The following is an 11,626-nucleotide window of genomic DNA, read 5'->3' on the forward strand; positions in this document are numbered from 1 at the left end:
CAGTTTTGCTGTAAAATTGCATACTGAGCTGGGAGATAAATAGAGGCTTGTCTGTGAAGCATGAATTGAAGGAGACAGAAATTATGGTTCTCTGCTTCTCCTCAAAGACAAAAATACACAAAACTGAAAAAGAAATAAAGCATTTCTTTGAACCTCAAAACTGCTTAAAAAGACTTTTGCTTAAGGCAAAATGTGTACAGACTATAGAATGAAGAGAATCATCTGCTTGTGGATGTCAGCTGGGAACTGAATCTGTGCCACAGCAGGACAACATCTAGAAGTGACACAGTGCGGGCTTTCCTTGTGAGGAAAAAAATACGATTTTATGGTATCTGTGCAAGAAATGTACCTTTTGCTTTTGACATGCCTGATTCCTACAGGGTCATTTCAGGTAGATTCAGAACGATACCTCCAAAGGACTGATCTGTGGCTACATCCGTGTCTAACTACACACATCCTTCAGTAGTTTGCTCATTGCCCGCTTTGCTGCCTGGATCTGTTAAAAGCTTCAAGTGACAAAGAATCAATTATATGTCCAAGAAAGTGGTTCCTCTCCAAAAATATGGTGTTTTCCTTTTTATCTTTGTAGACTAACTTCAACATGTAGTCAAGTACCATCCTACTTCTTCAAAGCTTTAAAGAAACAAAACCAACCCACCATATTAGTATAAAGATATGTTTCCTAAGTTGGTCATATTTATAATAGTGAAATTAGGTCTTATTTTGAAGCCTAATTTACTACTGAAGGGATCTTACTGAGCATTGGCATATAAATGTGGAGGCAGATACTTGTCTTTGCTTTTGCGGTGTTAGGATCACTCAGCTGTAACAGAGAATGCAGTTAAGAGCTTTGGGTTCATAGCATCTGCCACTTGTTAGCATCATAAGTAGTTTCAGAGAAACTGTTTTTATGTTGTTTGAACATACATGTGATGAGAATTCAATCATCTAACTAAGAAATTAAAAGAAAACTTTCAGTCTGAAAGCAGAATTTATAGAATTATTTTGTGTGCTTTTAACTGTAAACACTTGTGTGATGCGCACTTTGGATGAGATGTGGCTCTAAATGACCACTTCTTGAAATATATTGGTGTTCATGAGCATAGGGAAGAGGAAGCTGAGTATTGGCTTCATTGTTCAGGAGGAGTTCTCTCTGCTGGAGCAGAGATTGCATCTAGCTGTACGGAAGTCAGTCCCTGACTCTTATGTTCTGGCCATATCTAACTGCTAATTTTTTTTCTGTTTTCTTTCTGTGCTAACTTAGCAAACATAAAGAAACAAGAAAATCTTCCCAGATAACCTGACTTATGGCATTGACGTGTCATAGTTTCAAGATTGAAACCAGACAACCAGTGGTGAAGGGGATGGAAAATCTGTGATTACTGCCATGGAGAGTAAGAGTTATGGGAATAAGAACATAGATCTGTAGTGATGATTCAAATATAATAAACCATATGTAAGGACTGATACTCTAAGGAGAAAAAAAAAAAGCTCAAAAATCACAACAAAACCATATGTGTGGTTTTTTTGGACACTGTTTCAGCAGAAAGTAGATGGTTTTGAAATTAGTCTTACTCCTGAAGGCTCTACAGTCTTTGTGGCAACTGGAGGGCAAATGATCATCTTAACGGACGTCTTACTTTCAAAAAATAAAATTAAAAAAAAAAAACAAAAAACTATCCAGATTAGGCACTAATTTACTAATTATTTGTTTGACAAATTTAAAGAAATAAGTCTTTTTCTCTCTTTAATGTACATATTGCACAAACATACCGAGTGTTTCCTGAAAAGAAAATCTGCAGGGAAGACAGTATCGAGGATGGTACCTTAGCACGAAAGTGTCTGAAAGAGCATTGAGAGTCCTTGGAAGAAACATACCCCGTACCTTGCCAAAAAAAATCATTTGGCTTACTTCCTGCAGACACTTAAATAGTTCTTCAGCTACTATCTTAAGTATGATGATACAACTTGAGGACCGTTATTTTAAAGTATCCCAGATTAAAATGTATTTCATTTACAGTAAATCTGTAACTGCTACTTCTGTCAGCTGCCATGGTGCTTATGACTCCCTGGGTTCACAGAAGAAGTCTGTAAATGTTATGACTTTCCACCCTTAGTCTTATAATGCTTTTCTTTTGTGTGTTTACAAGCACACCGTTTTGTCTGGTGATATAATTTTATATTCTGTTGTTGTTTTCTCATGCTGTTTTAAAAATAGCAAAGATGGAATTATAATACCATGTAGTAATGCCTTAAACAGATTTATTTATTTATTTATTTATTTTGTAATTAAGAATTTTGAAGTATAGATTTTCCAAGAACTTGGACTTTCAGATCCACTGAAAATGAAGTAAAGATGATGATTGTCAGTTACATGTAGTCTGGAAAATGCTGCCTTGAAAAAATCAAACTGTTTTGCAGAGATACATTAATTTCAATGAACTCTCTCCAAAACACTTTGGTTTTGACAACTTGCCTGTTTTTTGTCTGTGCACACTTGTATAGTGAAAGCCATTTCCTTGATTTTGTGCTCTTTTTGCAATGGTGACCCTTTAAATTTTTATTTATTTATTTATTTTCTGATGTCTGTAAGCTAATAAAAGCTGGTAGGAGAGAAACTTCTGAACTTGAGATGCATGTACAACAAATCTTTCTTGTGATAAGATTTGTCAGGTCTCAAGTGTCTGAATGGTTTTTTTCATGGTTTCTCTTTAATCCTCAGGGCAGAAGTATCTAAGTTCAGAGCTCATCCATACATCATCTCAAAGCATTATCCACAAAAAGATGCTTTAAAGCATGTACTCAATAAAAACGTGAACAAGAACTTGAAAGTTACCTTGTTTAAAGAGGAAAAATTTTAAAATAAAACCAACCACCACGAAAAAAACAAACAAAAAAAACCACCCACAGAATTAACTTAAGACTTTGCTACTAGAACAACTAAGTCCCAGAAAGCCAGCCTTTCCCATTGAGCCTTATCCTTGGTGCCATCCAAGATGTTAAGTTTTACGATGAACATATAAGAAACCGAGCAATTCTTACCAGGGCAGACCAGCTGTTTGCCTAATGCTGTACTTTTGTTTACACCAGTAGCAGGATGAGATGCTATTCAAGGAAAGCATGTGTACTGGAACAGAAATGTGTTTTGCTGCCCTGGTACTCTCTCCCCCTTTACTCAGGGTGTTGTAACTAAGCTACCCGCATCATGGTCCTGTGTTTGTTCTGGTGGCTGGATGATGCAAATACCAGCGTGGCGTCAACTGTTACAGCATAACAGGATGGCCATAAGCCTATGTTCTCAAATGGACTTGAAGTCTGCCTGGAGTTTGCACCTGGAAACCATTTTAAAGGAGTAGTGAAGGCAGGATAACTTTCTCCTGGAAACAATTAGGTAGTTAGGTACATAAGTGCTACCAAATGGACATACAATTATTTGGCAACTATGTAAATCTTTTTCTGATTACAGAACCACAAATGTCATCTTAGGATCATGCTCTTATTACTGTGATCCAATTGTTTTATTTCCCACTGATGATAGTGTGTGAAGAAGTAATGAATCAGTTAACTGAAGTGGTCAATGTAGTGTATTTTTTTTTTGACCAAAAGGTATTGATTTTCTTTTGGGGGATTTTTGGAAGCTGAATAAGAAACAGTGCTAGCTGGCATGCACCCTGAAAATTTTTTCCTTGTGGTTACCGATGAGCAATCCAGATAGAATATAGCTAACCAAAGTTGCAAATAACTAATAGTGACTAGCAAGTACATATTTTTAAATGAAACAAGCATTAACAAACATAATACCTATTACGACTGTATATAACAGTCTGGATCTAATGAAGACAATGTAGTTACATTAGAAAGTGCTTCTATATGCCTAGTGCATACGCAAAGTAGAGAGATCTCTACATTAGTGCCTTAGTTCACACCAGGAGTGCACTTCTGAAGGAAATCACAGAATCACAGAATGGCTGAGGTTGCAAAGGACCTCTGAAGATCACCCAGTCCAACCCCCCTGCCAGGCAGGATCACCTAGAGCACATTGCGCAGGATGGCATCCAGGCAGGGTTTGAATATCTCCAGGGAAGGAGACTGCACAGCCTCTCTGGGCAGCCTGTCCCAGTGCTCTGCCACCCTCCCAGTACAGAAGTGCCCCCTTGTATTGAGCCCGAACCTCCTGTGTTGTGTCCGTTGCCTCTCATCTGATGCAGGTCAGGAGGCCCTTGGCCTTCTTGGCCACCTGAACATGCTGCTGGCTCCTGTGCAGCAGGCTATCGATAGGCATCCCCAGGTCACTTTCCACCAGGCACCTTTCCAGCCATTCTTTCCCAGGCCTGCACTGCTTCCCGGGGTTGTTGTACCCCAGGTTCAGGGCCTGACACTTGGCCCTGTTGAATACCGTGCGGTTCGCCTTGGCCCATTGACTCAGCCTGCCCAGGTCCCTCTGCAGATCCCTCCTACCCTCGAGCAGATCAACACTCCTGCCCAGCTTGGTGTCATCTGCAAACTTACTAAGGATGCACTCAATCCCCTCGTCCAGATTATTGATAAAAAATATTAAACCAAACTGGCCCAAATACTGAGTTTTGGGGAACATTGTATGTGACTGGCAGCCAACTGGCTTTAACTCCATTCACAATGATCCTTTGGGCTCAGAAATCCAGCCAATTTTTTACCCAGTGAACCATCCAAACCATGAGCAGCCAGTTTCTTCAGGAGAATGCTGTGGGAAATGGCACCAAATGCTTTTGAATATGTCCTAGAAACAGTTGGATTCACTCAGTTTGGTATTTACCTATAAGGGACTGTGCCATGCAGAGTTTTTGTTTCTTCTAATTTGAAACTCACCATCAAAAAGACCAAAGAGCTGCATATTATAGCCACTCTTTAGATATATCAATGTTTTCTTGTGTATGTGTGTGTGTTTGTTCAAACTGCAGCATTGTTACACTGGTATCCAGCACAACAACTGTGCATCCTGAAAACTGAAGTATATAATCCCACAGGATTCTATCATAAAATGAGTAAATTACTTGGTTTCTATCTTTCTCCCCAGCCCTTTATATCTCATTTAACTAGACTGAAATCAATGTTCTTATGCATCAAAACATTCAAGAGCACTGTTAACTTTAAATATGTGAACCTGCAACACTGAAATTCAGACTTTGATTAATATGTTTATCCGAGGTATCTTTTCATGGGACCAATGGTTCAAACCTGCAACTAAATGGAAAGTAGTTGGGAATCAGTAGAAGGGTATCTTTTTTTTCCATCACTGCATTTCCACCTGGCCTGATGGCTGCAGATGATTCCCACCTGTCTTAGAGGTGGAAACTGATCCCAGCCCAGGTGCTGGCAGGGCTCATTGAGAAGGCTTTAAACCAAGTATGAAGGGGGACAGGGATGAAATGAGGCTTGATAGAGGTGAGTCTGGGGGAGCATTCACAGGGTTTGGGGGTGAGGGCAATGGCACAACGTGTACACCAATGCATGCAGCATGGGCAACAAACAGGAGGAGCTGGAAGCTGTTGTGTGGTAGTCAAACTATGACCTAGTCACCATCACTGAAATGTGGTGGGACCACTCCCACGACTGGAGTGCTGCAATGGATGGCTACAAGCTCCTCAGAAGGGACAGTCAACTTAGGAGGGGAAGTGACGTGACTCTCTATGTTAGAGAGTGTTTCGATGTTGTCGAGCTTGGGGTTGGGAATGATAAGGTAGAGTCCCTGTGGGTAAGGATCAGGGCGTTGGCCAACAAGGCGGACATCCTGGTGGGGGTTCAAACCACACCAAACCACGATGAAGAGGCAGAAGAGGCGTTCTGTAAGCAGCTGGTGGAAGTCGCTCAATTGCCAGTGCTTGTTCTCATGGGGGACTTCAACTTCCCGGACACGTGCTGGAGATACAACACAGCCCTGAGGAAGCAGCCTAGAAGGTTCCTGGAGTGCGTGGAAGACAGCTTCCTGACGCACTGCAGACTTCCAACACACCTACAAAGGGTGAGCTGCTCAGTGGGACATGGCAGAGGAAGGGATGGTTCCTCCTCACAGAGAGGTCCTTGCAGCACCTCTCCTTGGGCTCCCACCAGTTAAAGCTAGGCACAGTTTTGCATTGTGCTGATTGCAGCACTGTTATTAAAGGCATTGAGGGCTGTGCTTTTTTGGTTTTATTTTTAGATTTCCTCCTTTTTAATATAGATGTTGATCTAGACTTTCTAAGGAAACATCAGAACACAAACTGCAGTTGCCCTAGTGCAGCAAGGCCTCTGATTTGGATGTCAGAAGTGGTGGCCAGGCGAAGTTATTGCCCCAGAGCTAGCCATGCTGGTGAGAAATTCTTTTATAGTTGTGGTTTAACCTGGCAGGCAGCTCAGCGCCACGCAGCCTTTCGCTCACCCTCCCCCCCCTCCAAGTGGGATGTGGGAGAGAATCGTGAAAAAAAGAAGTAAAAGCTTGTGGGTTGAGATAATGACAATTTAATAGGACAGAGAAGAAATAGAAATAATAATAATAGTAATAAGAATAACGTGTACAAAACAATGTGATGCACAATGCAGTTGCTTGCCACCCACCTGTCCGGGTGGGCCCATCCCATCCCAAAGCAGCGGTGCCCCCCGACCCAGGTCAGCCCCCCCATATTAATTGTTCAGCAGGACACCACATGGCATGGAATACCCCTTCAGCCAGTTGGGGTCAGCTGTCCTGGGTCTGTCCCCTCCCAGCTCCTGCTGCACCCCAGCCTCCTCACTGGCAGGACAGTGTGAGAAGCTGAAAAGTCCTTGGCTTGGTGTAAGCACTGCTCCGCACAATTAAAACATCAGTGTGTTATCAACATTGTTCTCATCCTAAGTCCCAAATACAGCACCATACCGGCTACTACAAGGATAATTAACTCTATCCTAGCCAAAACCAGGACAATAGTTTAGCACATGGTATTTTAAAACTAACACAGATGTTTCATACGCTGCTGCCCAGGATGTTCCCAAGCTGGCAGGTGTATGGAACATCCACAAGCTGAGAGCAGTGCAGGAGGCAGGTGTGCCTGGGGAAAGTTCTGTGCTAGCCAGGGAGCCAGGAGAGAGCTGGGCTCCTGCAAAAGAATTGGGGTGACTCCTTCACCCAAAAAGAGCAATGTTTTGAAAGTGCCCACATATAAATGAAAGAAGAAAAAAAGAGAAAGAAAGAAAGAAAAACAAAAGAGGACAAAAAATGAAGGGAAAAAAGAAAGAGGGTGGAAGGGCTTTATTCAACACTAAAATCTCCTGCATTCACACCTCAGCATATAAACCTCCCCTTTTGGAAAAAAAGAAAACAAAAATAAACACATACACACACCCCAATTTGCATACATTTCTTCACATCATCTCCATGTATGAGCAGGACACAGATGAGCATCTCAAAAAACACAGTCCTGTAAGATCTTTGGTGGGTGGGGAGGGCAGGGAGATTCAGGAAAAGACTTTGTGTGCAACATCCACTTTTTCTGCAGTGTTGTGCAATAGTCCTTCAACACTGAAATACCAATGTGTAGAACAGAACTGCTTGGTCAGTACAGCCTATCCACATGTTTCAAATTTCCATCCAGTGCATACAAAGCCATAAATGACATGTTTTTGTTTGGAAGCAAAAACAAGTGTTCTTTTGTGGCCAAAGATCACTCATATAGATCATTCATATAGATTTGAGTGTCAGTGTTTCCCCAAAGAAGCGAAGACTATGCCTCCCGCTGAACCACAGAAATATTTACTAGCTTTCTAGACTCTCTAATTTACATATCAAAGGGCATTTTTGCATGCCATTTACCTAACTGCTGTAACTGGACTTGTAGAGAAATGAGCAGCACATGCTTTTTATTCTTTAACTACATTGCATCTTAAGAATGAACAAAATATTTTCTTCATCAAGAAAGCAGAGAAACTCAACAATTTTGTTATCCAAAACAGTATGAGATGGAAATTACTTAAATTTAACTGGAAAAATTATGAACAATGTCCTAACTGCAGACTGATGTCAGTACTTAGAGACACTCCTATATGTCAGGGTTGAATGAAGAAGCCACCTGGTAACTGGCCTGTGAAGGCTTGTAGATCTATAAAAGAAGTAATAATAAGAAAAACAAACAAGGAAACAAAAGCTCTGTTGGAAATAACACTGAATCTTGAAACAAACTAATGTTACTGATAGCACTTTAATTACTGAAGTGTAGATCCTAGGGACTAAGTGTCTTTGCTTCACCAGGTAAAGCAAACGGCTCAACAGATCCATCCATCGCTTCACTCTAACACATCTAGGTGTCTTTAAGTACCTGAACTAATGCTATGCAGTGGTATTTTGGAGTGTTTGTGCATCTCTGGAGTTGCTCTGCTGGCAATGGACTGGTGAGGGTACCCAAATGATCTTAAAAAGAGGGAAGGATCCATTGTATGAGCTGATGCAGTCCTTTGTCTGCACCATTGCTTGCTGCACTTCAGTGAATGGCATTCAGCATTCCTGCCTATCTACAGCATAAACTGAAAATGAAGATCATCTTCCAACATGCAGCTTCTGTTGTTGTCCCTGCCAGTACCCTGTGAGCCCATGCTTGGTTTTGATTGTTGGTTTAGTGTGATTTGAAAACTATGTATGAGTAGTCAGTACTGAAAATCTTGTGTAGGATGAGAACTTGGCCTGCATGAGCTCTGAGGGAGTGTAACATAAGTGAAGGCTGAAGTGAGGTCTGCAGACTACTAGCATGCTTAGAGCAGAGAATGCAAGCTTGATGAATCCAAAAGCCCTGGGAAAACAACCCTAATGCTAGAAGATACCTCTGGTGTCACTAGTAATGTTAGTCAAATGATACTCAATGGAGACATTGTAGGACAACTAAATACTGTACTAAGACACATGCCAGCGCTCTACTCAAGAAATAAGTACCTGACATAACAGGTGTTACCATTCAGAGTACCTATATCCTTACAATCAGACAAACAGGGGGCTCAGTCCTACAGTGTTGGCATTTATACAGCATTAGAAAGATATTAGTTCAACAATTTCTATATGGCATGGGACTATAAAATTGTATTGCTTCAAATACTTACTAATCGCTGAATTCAGATTAAAGCTGTATTTGGTGATATACACTAAGGGGTTGTGCCTGCATGGTTGTACAAACGTGACCACTGTTATGTGCCAAGGATCTGCAGAGTTCTGTTCTGTACTGCTCCTGTTGGTAGTAATGAGCTAGCAGAAAGCTGTTTACTGCCAAAACATTTAAATATTGGATAGATTGTTTCATACCAAACACTATAGCAACACAGACTCTAGCATAGCTATTTACAAATAGCATTAAGAAAATAGCTGGCTATTTAAAAAAAAAACAAAACAAAAAAAAAAAACAAAACAAAAAAAAAAAAAAAAACAAAAAAACCACACTTTTTTTCTCAGAATTAAGATGTGATGCAGACAGAACAGGAACAGCCACTTTGGGTAAGACATTGCAGTCATTACAATTTAGATCAGCTGCTAAAGACACAAAAGAGAGTGAGCGTCTCTACTGGTGCCAAGACCTGTGCAGAAAAGGCTGTTCTCAGTCATTTTTGTTGACAGGTACACTTTTTGCTGGGTTAAAAACTGGCTGGATGGCTGGGCCCAGAGTGGTGGTGAATGGAGTGAAATCCAGCTGCCAGCCGGTCATGAGTAGTGTTCCCCAGGGGTCGGTGTTGGGGCCCATCCTCTTTAATATCTTTATTGATGATTTGGAAGAGGGAATTGAGTGCACCCTCGGTGAGTTTGCAGATGACACCAAGTTGGGGGAAGTGTCGATCTGCCAGACTGTGGGAAGGCCCTGCAGAGGGCCCTGGACAGGTTGGGTCGATGGGCAGAGACCAACGGGATGAGGTTCAGACCCAGGCCATTATTTCAACTGCAACAGGCCCAGCTGAAAGATTAGCATGAACTTATTTCCTTTGGGGAGTCAGATTCATTACTTTAGAGAACTTTAGCTTGCCAGAGGAAAAGTGCTATACATCCAGGCCTCTAAATAGAAGAATCTCAGTTAAAAATAGCCCACCTTTTGCACTATTTTATCTTACATTGCCTACAGCAATATATATGCCAGTGCCTTTGGGCACAAGATATTAGTGTGCTTACCCAAAAGTTGACACTGAGAAGGATACAGCATTGCATCAAAAACCCTTATGGAGGAGGGAATAAAATGCTGAGATAAATTGTGTTGGGACTACAGAAAAGTGAGGAACTGATGTCTGGAACCTCAGAGTTAAACAGGGTACTGCTGGAACCAAAGCGGCTCTGACTGCCAAGGATGTCATCTGCCCAGTAATGAATGGGAACGGTCAGTTTGAAATGACATGAAGCACAGACCAGGAGCTGAAAATGTCACAACTGACAACTGCTCCTGCTTGGTGCTTTTTCCACTGGGCACACCAGAAGGTGAGAGCACAATTGCTTGTGCATTTCTATGACTGCAGCTAATTGGAATGATTTTCAGAAGTTCTACTTGTGTGTAGTGATTCAGATTTTAATATTCATTTGTTCTACATACATAAAATTTCTTTTCAAAAAATGTAAGAATTCAATGCCCTATCAGCATGGCACAGCTTGGGTTGTCTGGGTAAAACAAGCACTTGTATGGGGAAGTGTGAATAATGTTTTTATCACAACATTTTGTTCTGCTGCCAGACTAGAAGGAAACTATTTCTTTAAATACGGCTCTGGATCTGAGAAAATTAGATGATACCCCTTTCTGAAGAACTGCCATAATTGGTCAAAAGTACAGTAAGTACATTATTTTTTTACTTTTTCAACAGTGTCCTGTGCCAAGGAGATTGACAACTTGCTTACTTATTTTATGTATCTTTTACTGAAACAGCTGTCTGATAATGTAGTTGAATTCCTGAATTCAATAAATATCGAACAATCATTTCCCCTCTGCATTGTTGACTGTGTTTTAGGCCTTTCACTTACATGTTCCTCTGTCATCTCTTCTGAGAACCTGTGTTACAGTTTTATTTGGATAGGAAGTGGTTCCCCAGCTCTAGTAATCTTTTTTGCCTCTTTGTGGACTTTTTTGATGTTTATAACTGCATGTAGAGTTCCAAACATAGGTACTTCATTGGTTTACGCAGCCAGATTTTCTTTCTTTTTTTTTTGCTAACTTTATTATTTCAGTTCTAAGAATTGATTTAGAAAGTCACTCTGACGACTCCATGAACTCTTTCCAGACTCAGACTTCACTTTCCATATCTGTTTCTTCTCACTGATGAAATTTATTGACCTTTGTTGCAAAATCTCTGCTCTGTGCATCGTTATTCTGAATAACTGTACTTAAAAACAAACTTTGTATTAAGTAACCTGGAAAAGGGAGAGAGATCACGTGGCAACTGTGAGCATCCCATAAATCCCTTTGGACTTCTACTCTTCTTTCTGAAAAGCAACCATTCCTTCCTACCTTTTAAACTGGTGATACAAAGCTAGCATAAAGTCTTGCAGTTAATTCTTGTTCCGTAACAGCACGGTTTCTTTAAACATCTTCATAAAGGCACTGCTGAAAGTCACATTTTAAAAAAAAATCTGTGGTATATCAGCAGCTGATATTTATCTCTGCCTCTTAATGCCTTAACCTTTTTGTAT

The 11,626-nt window shown here is 40.8% G+C and overlaps 1 protein-coding gene across 3 annotated transcripts in view; it reads right to left on the reverse strand.

The window, feature by feature from the left end:
- The window catches only part of ASIP (agouti signaling protein), a 73,261-nt gene that overhangs the window by 48,308 nt on the left and 13,327 nt on the right, over window positions 1-11,626 (reverse strand). The gene's annotated exons all lie outside the window — the stretch shown is intronic.

The sequence above is a fragment of the Anser brachyrhynchus genome (assembly GCF_964034855.1).
Source record: "Anser brachyrhynchus genome assembly, chromosome: 16".
NCBI lineage: Eukaryota > Metazoa > Chordata > Aves > Anseriformes > Anatidae > Anser > Anser brachyrhynchus.